Below are 13,393 nucleotides of genomic sequence, written 5' to 3' on the forward strand. Positions count from 1 at the left end.
CTAGTAAGGTACCCAAATGCTTAAATTTATCATTACCTTTCCATCAATCCCCGTGAGTGACATCCTTTTGAGCAGTTTTTCCCCCTGTGCAGGCACTCTGGGCATGTGTTAATGAAAAGTTTCATGGGGGCTCCAGTCGGGTCTCAGTCTCAGTTTACAATTTGAGGCAACGGCGACGGCAACAAGCATAAGCCATGTCTGGGTTCCAGTGGAACTAGAACTGAAGAACAGGAATCTGGACTGGGGCTCATTATCAATGGCATTTAGGACTTTGCTGGCATGGCAACTCGTCTCTTTATACGGCTCATCGTGCGGATCTCCCTGCCATTCCCAGTCCCACTCCCAGACCCATTCCCACTCCCATTTCCATTTCACAAGCATTCAACTTTCATATGGCCATCGGGCTCTTCAGAAAATGACAAATTGAATTTGAGGACAAATGCCAGGTCCTTACAATGCTGCTCTTCAATTCGGTTCCGTTCCGTTGGGTCTAATAAACACGGTATTTTGGGGGCCAAAGGGGTATGTTGTGCCCAACAGGCAAAAGACAAACACTTCCGGCATGTTATGTTGATCTGCACTAAAAGCCATTTGGGTACTGTCTTCTGGAGCAAAGATACATCTTCTGTCAAAATAAAAAACAAGATGGTGTGCTATGCAACTATCTGACGACCAACTGGAAGATCATCCCCAACACAACAGCTTGGGTAGACCAAACAATAAATAGATATCACAGTACCCACTTAACAGAATAAAATAAGCCTTTAAATGCCTAGCTCAAGATACCTGTTTTTTGTTCTTTTGTCGTTTCGTGCTGACTTGTCCGAATCAAATGGAATTATTTTCGACTTGCGACTTAAGCACCAGCAAATGCCAGGTATCTGGATTCGTCTCCGTAGTGCCGGAGTGGCGGAGTGCCAGAGTGCAGCTCTTGTCGCAACTTTAAAAAGTTCCTCGTTTTGTCACACTAATTGCAACAGTTTCGGCCAAATATTTCTTTCTGCCCCTTTGTTGCTTTCCCCGCATTTTCTCCTGTCTTTGGGAGACGCCTTCTCGCATTTCTCCAGTCTGCTGGCTGGTGTCATGTGCACAAATTGCTGCTTATTAATGTCAGAAATTTCTAATTGCAATTCCTGCATACAAATTGCTTCAACTAACTTACCCGACAAACCAGAGCCACAGCAGCAGCGGCCATGAAATATTTGGACTAATTCCACAATAAATTTTGATTATTTGTGCCGGTTAGCCAGGAAATCGGGCTAAATAGTATTTATCTGGCACAGACGTCAAACAGACTCAGAACTGCCCCCGGAAATTGGAATTAACACATTTTCTTCGCCGCAATCGAGAAATTGGAGATTGCAGATAAGTGGAAAATTAAGTCAAAGTTAAGTTTCGAAAAGTGACATTTCCACATAGCCTATTTATCATGCGGAAAATAATGTTAATTCAATTATTATAAAAGAAACTAGGCAAATTCTGTAAAAGATATACCATCGTAGCAGAAAATTAAACATGAACTTAAAACCTGTCCACACAAAGTAAAAATGGTAGAATAGTATTATTATTACTAAGATCTAACACCTTAAATGTTTTGGTACCAGCCCAGAAGTTGAGATCTGTGTTACCTTCCTGCAGAACTTTGTACCGAGGATTGCATGACGAGCTCACCCTCTGTCAACTAGACAAATACTATCCTTGATTTTGTGCTTTCCTGCAAGCTGATCGGGGAATTCGGAGGAATGTGACGGGTGGCTTAAAGCCAGAGCATAGCTAGCCCCCGCCTCCCCCAAAAATCGGAACAAACAAATTTCCTTTGCCATAATCAAGCTGAACGAAAAAGAAATTTGCATATTTGCACACACCCACACAGGCAGACGAAAGGCAGGCTGTGTATTCCAGTCAGGACAATCCATCCAATATTTGTTTCGCTTATTTCTCGGCTCGGCTCACTCTGCTCGCTTTCTGATTTATTACAGTTCACCCATTGAGAGACAATTAAGTCGGCCGCTCTCCGCTTTAAGTAGACTTCAAGGACTGCCTGGCAGTCCGTTTAAAAATATGTCGGAAAAATATAAAACCCATGCAAGAGCAAAAACAAGAGACAGGTGAACGCAAAACAAAAAACTTTCCGTACACAAACACGTAACCAGAACCCAATTTTGTGGCCAATGAATGGACTCCGGAGGGAGGAGGAGGGTATAGGTTTTCAGGGGTACAATAGGAGAATACAGACCGAGATACAATCCACACAGGATGTGTGGTACTATACACAGCAAGAAAAAAACAGATCGTTATTAATTCGATACGGGCAGGTCAAAGAGATGTTTCAATTGTTCATATATTTTTGATGAGTGGGGAGCAACAAAAACAATGGATTGAAAGTATTTGTATCTTTACAACGATGGCACCCATTAGTTTATAGTATCAGGATTACATAGCATAATATGGTTTTGACCTTTTCATCATATCATATCCATATGGTGTCTGGAAAAAGCATGCAACACCGTATCACAACGAATTTTCTTTTTGTGTATGGCAAACAGAAATTGACAATTTTGCATAATAATGATAAATTTTACATGAGCATCGAACTGAAATAGTTTTTCCAAACGATCTATCAGCTCCTGCGGGCAGAGAAAGCCCTGTTTTTTTCTATACCTGCCCAAAGGACACGTGTGGTCGGTAATCTTATCAGAACGTCCCGTCCCGAATCTCCTTAACTAGCAATTGGATATTATGTGAGATTTGCGACACCAAAATGGCAGAGAGATAAACTGCAAAGCGAAATGCCAAACGACGAAAGGATGGACAACAACAAAATCGGGGTGGCAGGACACCCAGGACACCGAGGAGACCCAGGACACCCAGCACACCGAGGACGCCGCATTCGAATGCAAGGCACGCTCCGCAGGATACCGACCGGACCAATTTCTCGCCACACACACGGGATCGGTTGGGGGTCACAGGTGGACGGATGGCCGGGCAAGGGTTAATGGTGCGGCTGCAGGGAAAAAGTTGATTTACTTTCATTTGCCATCGACACACTCTCATTGCGATGGAGTGTTTATCGATGGTTTAATTATAAGTGCGAGGGGGTTAAACCGACATAAATTAGCCCCACGGTTAGGTTGGGGCAGAAAGAAAACTAATTAGGGATACATTTCGGTTGGCTATCTAGCTGAAAAGTTGGGCAGAGCAATCAGGCCACATAGCCCATTAAATCGATACAATATCATTTACTGATTGCTCAAGTGTTTACCTTAACCGCCACTTGATTTTTAATCCCACTCACTGGAATTATTAGCCGTGTATCAATACCACCATTAATTAATTTCTTTTTTCAAAGCCATTTAATAACTTTGTTTTTCACTCTGTTTGCTTTCCGAGCTTTTTGCTGTCTCTAATTGATGCCACTTGATTTGGTTTGAAATGCAATATTAATATATTACTATTTGCAAGTCCCGGATCAGCTAAATCAATCAATCGGCCGATGGGAATCTAAGTGCACAGATAAAAGGCAAAATCAGTGGCGTGCACAGCCCGAAGGAACCCCCTAGTTTGGGAATTCCTTGGCCCACTGTGCCAAAATTCGGACCCGCCACTTGTGGCACGAGTGGGTAGCAGGTTGTAGTGGTGGGTGGTTGACAGTGGGCGGTGCTGGGCGGTGCTGGGCGGGCACGTACACATGGGCACCAGCGACAGGTGGAAAAAACAGAGAGGGGAAGGGAAACATGTTTTTGGTTTCGTGCGCTCTGCAATTGCAGTTTACCTTCTGATACATATTTTGTGCATTGGCTTTAGTTGCCGCTCTTTTTTCTGGTTGCCAACCCCTCCCCCCTGTACGGCCCCTTACGGCCCCTACGCCCCTGGTCCTTCCTCCATTCCTGTTGCTCTTTACTGCTGCTTACATATATTTAACAATTTCGTATGCTCGTGTCTGTTTGTGTATGTCCTGCATGCTGTTTGTATTCCTCCGTTGTATCCCTTTCCCCTCCTGCAGACCCCGCCCCTGCCTGCTCTGCCTGCTTTTTTTCGGGGCTCTCGGCCGTTCTGCCTTTTGGCTCTGCTTTCTGTTCTGTTTTCTCTGTTTGCTGTCAGTAGGTAAAAATTCCAATAAATAATTGAAATGGCTGTTTGTTATAGCCCCCCTTCCCCCCACCACATGTAACCCCCCCCAAACGCACGTCCATGTCCATTCGCCTTTTGTCCGCTTGATGTTTATATATATCTTTTGTGACTCATCTCGAAAAGTTCGGAACGCGCTTGCCATTTTTATTACCCTTGCCCCCAAAAGAAATCCCCACTCAAAAATGCATAGGAGAAATTATGCAAAAATTGCAATGCCTGACGCTTTATTAACAAATTGTTAAATATCCGCAAAAACCATCCTTCAGCTCCACCCCTGTGCTTTTAATTCGCCAACAATGTAAACACGCGAATTCTTCAGGTTTTCGTTATCCTTTAATGTAAGTTTTGCTTGCCTTTCTTTCCAAATTTGTTAAATCTCTCTATGAACGATTTGTTATATTTCCACTAAACCGCCAGCTATAGCGTCGCCTTTTGCTTCTGAACCCTCAACAATGTAGTGACCAACCACTTCGCCAACAATACTTTTGTTGCATACTCTTAGTGGCCACCACCTGAATTTTCTCCTCTTTTCATCCATTCGCAGACGGGGGGCGAGACACAATGGCTTATGGATTGGAGGGGGTTGTAGTACGTGATTTATCTGCTGGTAAAGAATGCAATCCGAGCCGAAAACGACAATATTTTTGATAGTCATGACCCCAAAAAGTGCTGCTCGTGCAGAGGGAAAAATGAAGAGCCATTAAATCGGGCTAGTTTACCCAACGAAAGGAGAAAAGGAGTGCGTTTTTAGTGCATAAGTTTGACGCAATGATAAGTCGAAATGAAGCGAACGCATCTTCGAGATGGGGTTCGAGGAGGGGTCCATAAGGGGCCTTGGGTGGTCCAACCGGCGAACGGAAAGCCAACTTGCTGATTTATGAAAGCATAGCGAAAGTTTTGCTCCGGGCCTTGCAGTTTAGCGCCTGGCAAGTGATAAACTGCAATGACTTTAAAGTTGCGCGCCGCGGGCTGCGATTCGCTTATTAGATTGCATTTGATGACCGTTGGAACCATCCAACATGAACCACCCACCTCCCTCGAAGGAGTGGTGAACTTAAAAGGTCACCGGGGAGAATCAGCAGTGAAGAAAGCGTGAAAAGTAACTAAAGCAGATCAATTGAATTGGCATGGTTCTTTTTATACGGTCACACAGACAAACTCAGAAGAGAATTCGGTTTTATATCAGTTTATATTTTGTATTTTGTCAAAGTGTATCGTTATCTTCAGGGATGGTATCAAGCGCATGTTTAAGTGATTATGGGCGAGTGATAACCCCTCAGAAATAGTGACCCAAGTGTACATAATTTACAGACCATTAAGGAGCGTTCAGCTCGGCACTGGTTCCCCGACCTCAAAGTAAACAGCCAAAGTGCTTGGCACTTTGTAGCTGCTAAGATCGTCTCAAAAGGTGACCTCAAAACGGTGACCCCGAACCAGAGCCAACTTTGCCAACTAGGAAATCTCATTAATTTAGTCATCTAACTGCTTTTGTAGTGCAAATGAGGCGGCACGGCACAAAGTTCACGTTCCTGCGGTGCCAGCAAGAGCCTCGGGGACCTCTGCTCGGACCATCCTATCACTAAAATACACTGCAGAAAATCAAACTGTGCACCCCTCAGCCCAAAAGTAATCATCTGTGGAAATTCTCCATATTTTATTGATTTATTTAGCTAGTGCCCAGGGCCAAAATATGCTTTTGCCAAAAATGAGGCTAATTTGATTTGGGCAAAATTAAGTAAATTAAGTAGGCATGGAAATGTCAACTATTTATTAGTAGCTTTATTTATTTTCAGGGCACAAATTAGCTGCAATTACCGTGTGTAGATTTCGTTTTATTTATTTTTGTAGCAGTTGAACAGTTTGACTGTTAAATAAGTAGGTAAAAGGGGGTTCTATATAAAAAGATTTTAGAATTTTTTCGAACCTGATTTTGTATCATACCTTTTTATACCCGTTACTCGTAGAGTAAAAGGGATACTAGATACGTCGGAAATTATGTAACAGGTAGAAGGATGCGTTTCCGACCCTATAAAGTATGTACATTCTTTATCAGGATCACTAACCGTCCGTCCGTCCGTATAACCGCTGAGATCTCGGAAACTTTAAAAGCTAGAAAGTTGAGATTCGGGATGTAGATTCTTGAGCTTTTTGCGCAGGGCAAGTTTGTTTCAGCAGGGTGCCGCGCCCACTCTAACGCCCAAAACGTCTACACGTTATTTAATATTTAAAAAAATGTTTAACGTGTTTTGAATATTAATAGCCATCTGCAAGCCAAAAGTTAACTTAACTTATTAACTTTTTTTTTTGTGCTTACGAAAAAATATGATGATTGGTTTTATCTGACTTCAACTCTTAACTGCAGGTAATGTTCAAGTTAAATTTATGGGTTGCCATTTTTGGCCATAATTAAGTCCGTTTGTGGTCCAATTATTTTCTTCCTCTGCAAGCCATTCCCGATGGAACTTTCAGCGTCATTCCGGCGACGGATGGACCTGGAAAGAGTGTCTGAGTGGGCGTGGGACTGCGTCTAGGCCCAGGACTGGCAGACCCCCAGACTCCTGGACTCCATGATTCCATGACTCCTGGCACCGGGCATCTGGGCTGCTCCAGGTTCAATGTCCGCCCCCTTTTGTGGTGGGGGATACGTGACAGGTGGCACCTGGAGCAAAATCCTCTGCGGGCACGCCGTTCCACTTGAGTGCACTTTTCCGTGGCCCGTTTATGGAGGCCGCTGTCAAATTAATTGGCTTTTCCGGCTCCAGCTTCGACTTGGACTTGCACTTGGTCGTAGTTTTACTTGTGTTTCGATAATCTGCCGTCTGGCCCGTGGTCGACTTCTGGGACTTTCTGGCTGACAACTCATTTCCTCGAAAGTTGCGGTCTTCGATTTGGCCGGATGCCGGCTAGTCGACCGAATTGGGGACCTTGTCGGACATGCTTTCTAGTCCCCTGACCGTTCGCTTTTTACTTCAACCCGACCCAGCGAAAATGGGGCCAGCCTGCAGAGTGTCTTTTGATCGCAGGACCCTCGCAAGGACCCTCCATCCATGTCCAAGTCTTGAGTGCTGCCAAGTCCTTGAGTTGTTTTTAGACTGCCTCCAGCACCGTTTTGATTGCCCCTTTCTAAGGGAAGGGGGAACCGGAGAAAACAATGGGTGAGTTGAGTTATTATACTCATGTTGCTCATTGGGATTGAGTTATCCGTCTCCAAAGTTGAGTAACGCTCATTTTGAGTGACTTTATAACAAGACACACTCACTTTGAGTTCGAGTTCGTCCCAAAATGTCCCCTCATTTGTTAAAACCGGTGAAAATAATGGGAAATTCTGGATGACAACTTGGAGTGCTTTAATAGTGCTTAAGTTTAAGATTACTGTTTTTTGGGTAGCACTTCTGGACCCAATTTCGTCATCCTATAAGTCAAGTTATGGAATCTAGAAGTTCAGTTTTGGGTTCCCATTCTGGACCCCATTGGAGTTACGAAAAAATCCAACATGAAAATGGATTAAAATTTTGACTCTCGCTTAGAAAAACCTTTTAGTATAGAATATTAGAGAATTGAACCACAAATTTAAAGAGGTATCCCACTTCAAAATCGGGATCCAATAACTCAAGTTATGGAATCTAGAATTGCAATTGTTGGTTCCCGCGCTGGACCCCATTGGAATTATGGTACAATCGAACATGAAAACGGGCTAAAATTTTGACCCTCGCCTAAAAGAAAACGTTTAATGTAGAATTTTAGAGAATTGAACCACAAATTCATTGAGGCATCCCACCTCAAAATCGGGATCCTATAAGTGAAGTTATGGAATCTAGAAGTCCAGTTTTGGGTTCCCATTATGGACCCCATTGGAATTACGGTACAATCGAACATGAAAATGGGCTAAAATTTTTACCCTCGCTTAAAAGAAAACTTTTAATGTAGGATATTAAAGAATTTTACCACAAATTCAAAGAGGTATCCCACTTCAAAATCGGGATCCAATAACTCAAGTTATGGAATCTAGAAGTGCAGTTTTGGGTTTCCATTTTGGACCCCATTGGAATTAAGGAACAATCGAACATGAAAATGGGTTAAAATGTTGACCCTCCCTTAAAAGAAAACATTTAATGTAGGTTATTAGAGAATTAAACTACAAATTTAAAGAGGTATCCCACTTCAAAATCGGGATCCAATAACTCAAGTTATGGAATCTAGAAGTCCAGTTTTGGGTTCCCATACTGGACCCCATTGGAATTACGGTACAATCGAACATGAAAATGGGCTAAAATTTTTACCCTCGCTTAAAAGAAAACTTTTAATGTAGGATATTAAAGAATTTTACCACAAATTCAAAGAGGTGTCCCACTTCAAAATCGGGATCCAATAACTCAAGTTATGGAATCTAGAAGTACAGTTTTGGGTTTCCATTTTGGACCCCATTGGAATTAAGGAACAATCAAACATGAAAATGGGTTTATATTTTGACCCTCGCTTAAAAGAAAACATTTAATGTAGGTTATTAGAGTATTAAACCACAAATTTAAAGAGGCATCCCACTTTAAAATCGGGATGCTATAAGTAAAGTTATGGAATCTAGAAGTGCAGTTTTGGGTACCCATACTGGACCCGATTGGAATTATAGAACAATCGAACATGAAAATGGGGTAAAATTTTGACCCTCCCTTAAAAGAAAACATTTAATGTAGGTTATTAGAGAATTAAACTACAAATTTAAAGAGGTATCCCAATTCAAAATCGGGATCCAATAACTCAAGTTACGGAATCTAGAAGTGCAGTTTTGGGTTCCCATACTGGACCCGATTGGAATTATGAAACAATCGAACATGAAAATGGGGTAAAATTTTGACCCCCGCTTAAAAGAAAGCTTTTAATGTAGGATATTAGAGAATTAAACCACAAATTCAGAGAGGCATCCCACTTCAAGATCGGGATCCTATAAGTCAAGTTATTGAATTTAGAAGTGCAGTTTTGGGTTCCCATTCTGGACCCTATTAGAATTACGGAAAAATAGAACATGAAAACGGGTTAAAATTTTGACCCTCTCTTAAAAGGAAACTTTTAATGAAGTATGTTAGGGAATTAAACCACAAATTCATAGAGGCATCCCACTTTAAAATTGGGATCCTATAAGTCGAGTTATGGAATTTAGAAGTCCAGTTTTGGGTTCCCATTCGGGACCACATTGGAATTACGGAGAAATCCAACATGAAAATGGGTTAAAGTTTTGACCATCGCTTAAAAGAAAACTTGTAATTTAGATTTATAGACGATTCAGTCACAAACTCATAGAGGTATCCCACTTAAAAATCGGGAACGAATTTCTCAAGTTCTGGAATCTAGAAGTCCAGTTTTGGGTTCCCATGCTGGACCCATTGGAATTACGGAACAATCGAACATGAAAATGGGTTAAAATTTTGACTCTCTCTTAAAAGGAAACTTTTAATGTAGTATGTTAGGGAATTAAACCACAAATTCATAGAGGCATCCCACTTTAAAATTGGGATCCTATAAGTCAAGTTATGGAATTCAGAAGTGCAGTTTTGGGTTCCCATTATGGACCCCATTGGAATTACGGAACAATCGAACATGAAAATGGGTTAAAATTTTGACCCTCTCTTAAAAGGAAACTTTTAATGAAGTATGTTAGGGAATTAAACCACAAATTCATAGAGGCATCCCACTTTAAAATTGGGATCCTATATGTCAAGTTATGGAATTCAGAAGTGCCGTTTTGGGTTCCCATTCTGGACCCCATTGGAATTACGGAAAAATCTAACATGAAAATGGGTTAAAATTTTGACCCTCGCTTAAAAGAAAACTTTTAATGTAGGATTTTAGAGAAAAAAACCACAAATTCATTGAGGCATCCCACTTTAAAATTGGGATCCTATAAGTCAAGTTATGAAATCCAGAAGTGCAGTTTTGGGTTCCCATACTGGACTCCATTGGAATTATGGAACAATCGAACATGAAAATGGGTTAAAATTTTGACCCTCCCTTAAAAGAAAACATTTAATGTAGGTTTTTAGAGAATTAAACTACAAATTTAAAGAGGTATCCCACTTCAAAATCGGGATCCAATAACTCAAGTTATGGAATCCAGAAGTGCAGTTTTGGGTTCCCATTCTGGACCCTATTAGAATTACGGAAAAATAGAACATGAAAACGGGTTAAAATTTTGACTTTCGCTTAAAAGAAAACTTTTAATGCAGGATATTAGAAAATTAAACCACAAATTCATAGAGGCATCCCACTTTAAAATCGGGATCCTATAAGTCAAGTTATGGAATCTAGAAGTGCAGTTTTGGGTTCCCATACTGGACCCGATTGGAATTATAGAACAATCGAACATGAAAATGGGGTAAAATTTTGACCTCCGCTTAAAAGAAAACATTTAATGTAGGTTACTAGAGAATTAAACCACAAATTTAAGGAGGTATCCCACTTCAAAATCGGGATCCAATTACTCAAGTTATGGAATCTAGAAGTGCAGTTTTGGGTTCCCGTTCTGGACCCCATTGGAATTATGGAACAATCGAACATGAAAATGGGTTAAAATTTTGACCCTCGCTTAAAAGAAAACATTTAATGTAGGTTACTAGAGAATTAAACCACAAATTTAAGGAGGTATCCCACTTCAAAATCGGGATCCAATAACTCAAGTTATGGAATCTAGAAGTGCAGTTTTGGGTCCCCATTCTAGACCCCATTGGAACTATGGAACAATTGAACATGAAAACGGGTTAAAAATTTGACACTCGCTTAAAAAACTTTTGACCCTCGCCTTAAGGAATAATTTTGATGTAGAATATTAAAGAATTCATCCACGAACTTATAGAGGCATCCCACTTCAAAATTTCTAAGATTTATAAGCTTTTGTTGCCCTTCAGCAGTTTTTGTGAACCAGTTTTTAAAATACCAGTATTTTTAGCCCAATTGAAATTCGATATTGGCCTTAAAACTGTTATATTAAGTGATTTTGGTTTTCTTTTTTTTATAGCTTTTTATATATTATATTTTGCAATACTTACTAGGGACACCTGTCGGCAAAATAAAAGTTATACTTTGCGTATATACTTATCTATATGGTTAAAGATAAAATGCGAGTACTGTACTAAAAAGTCGGGTTGTAGTCCTTGGTCGCTAAATATTAAAAACCTGGGATGAGCTTTCTTTCAAACAACTCTTAAAGCTTTGTAAAAGAAAAATGGTTGTAATATAGGGAAAAGTGGGTACTAAAACCAAGATGACTACGAAATACTCGACCGTGAACTTTTATTTATTTTTGATCGAATTTTGTTAAATTTTATTAGAAAATGAAATAAATGTTGTTCTGGGCAATATTTTAAATTATGCCGTAACGTTATAACATACTTTTGTTAATGGTGGAATTAAAAAACTACGCTCAGCAGATTGGCTTACAGTTGTGCACCTATATTACAAAAATGTACTCCGAAATAAATGCACTAATTAAATGACTACCAGGACCAATTATCAAAGTTAATCTCTTATTTATTAGGATTTATTTCACCTTAAGGTGAAAACCTTTCCCAGGTGTTAATTGGTTGCGGGCAGACCGAAGTGACCCCTAAATCAATTTCGAACCACATCCAATTATGCATCCGCCGACTTTCGTCGATTGAGCCCCGAGATGTGTACCTTGTGGTTTTGGTCGCTGCACTTATTGATTACCAGTAGTGGACATTTAGCTGCCCCCCTGTTTTGGAGGGGCCTTCTTCTGCTTAAATGCGAAGCAGTAAGCGACCTTGAGTACGTGGACTGAACTTCCGGTTTGGGGGAGGGCTCGGTCTCGTCCCTGTCTGAAAATATGAGTCAGATCCCAAGAGCGAGGATAATATTTTCCTGCTTCCTGGCCTTCTTTTTGTTCCATGTGCCCGGAAACGGATGCGGAAGTAATACGCCCACACAGAGAAGGCCAGGTGGCATTGAATTTAAGCTGGTAAACTGGCAATCTGGCCATCTGGCAACCTGGCAATCCGGCAAGAGTTCATCAAGATCTCGTATCCACATTAAGTGGGTCATGGAATACCACATTTACGGTCGCGTCTCCGCCTCTAAAAAGCAAGGATATGAAGTGTGAAGGCGGTCTGCGGCATTAAAACTTTTTCAATTATAAGCGCTTTTCCAGATAAGGCCAAAGAAATAAAGACTGCAGGCCTGAGGGTCGCAGCTTACAATACCCCTTAATCACTTCTTACCGCGCACCTGCAAAACCTGACCCCCTGTGCATCCCCACATCCTTGATGACGAAAGTCCAATGTAGATCGCACATTGTAATCAGAATCCTGAACCATATCAAGAGTTATTTTTCATAACTATAAAACCCGGGATCCATAAAACTATAACGCCGCAAAACCCCAGGCTGGTATTTAAAATCACCTCAAAGACCGCATATGAGAAGAGATTTTGCCGCAATGTCGCGCAAGTTGTTCGCTATTTAATTGAACAATTTCGTTTGGCATTCGCTGCCATGATGTTACCTATACTCCGTTAATTGGAGTCCGATCCCAACAAGTAATATGTCCTCGAAAAGGTACATCTATCTACTTTCAGACTGTGTCAACTGTGACATTAGCTCTTTAATCGAGCAACATAAAAAAACACGTTTTTCGCTAATATCTGAAGAACGATTCTTTAAAAAAAAATTTAAATGATGCCAGCGACTGCAGGATAGTAGTCTAGAAAAGGGGGGTTTTAAAGCTGAACTTGTTTGGCTGTAAACTAGTGTTTTTGTCGACCTGACACACGGATTCTTGAATAGCTCGAATTAATTGGTTCCACATTTCTTGCAAAATAAAACGTATTGAGGGACAAACCAAAAGCAGAGAAATCAAAGATGGTTCTTCCCTTTCCTTTTCCCTTTTTCCGTCGCCCTGCGTTCAACCCATCAGTTTCTGAAATGACTTCAAGTTTTCTGGGTAATCTGTACCAGGAATGAAGTTGAATTGTGAGGATGAATGCACAGGACATCTCTCCACACTTTCGAGCTGCCACTCAGGGGTCGCATTACGACGTGGACACTGAGCACATAATGCAGGGTCACAAATCACGTGCCAGCGGTTAAGTGGTGCACAGAAAAAAAAGTGGATATGCTATGGGGACAAATACTCGAGTTATGACTTCTTTACCAAAATAAATATCATAATAATACAACTACTATCAAGCAATATCCAATAGTTTCATCTATCTCTTATTCAACCTGTAAGGTTAATGAAAAGCAGGGAACCCAGCAGGC

General features: G+C 41.0%; 1 long non-coding RNA gene across 1 annotated transcript; it reads right to left on the reverse strand.

Annotated features, from left to right (window-relative positions):
- On the reverse strand, nt 1-1,350 carry LOC139353492 (uncharacterized). Its single transcript, XR_011604796.1, has 3 exons — nt 1,163-1,350; nt 787-1,097; nt 1-625 (listed from the first exon to the last, which is right to left on the reverse strand). It is a non-coding gene; the product is annotated as an uncharacterized lncRNA (long non-coding RNA).
- Between the last annotated feature and the right edge of the window lie 12,043 nt (nt 1,351-13,393).

The sequence above is a fragment of the Drosophila suzukii genome, chromosome X (assembly GCF_043229965.1).
Source record: "Drosophila suzukii chromosome X, CBGP_Dsuzu_IsoJpt1.0, whole genome shotgun sequence".
NCBI classification, from domain to species: Eukaryota; Metazoa; Arthropoda; class Insecta; order Diptera; family Drosophilidae; genus Drosophila; species Drosophila suzukii.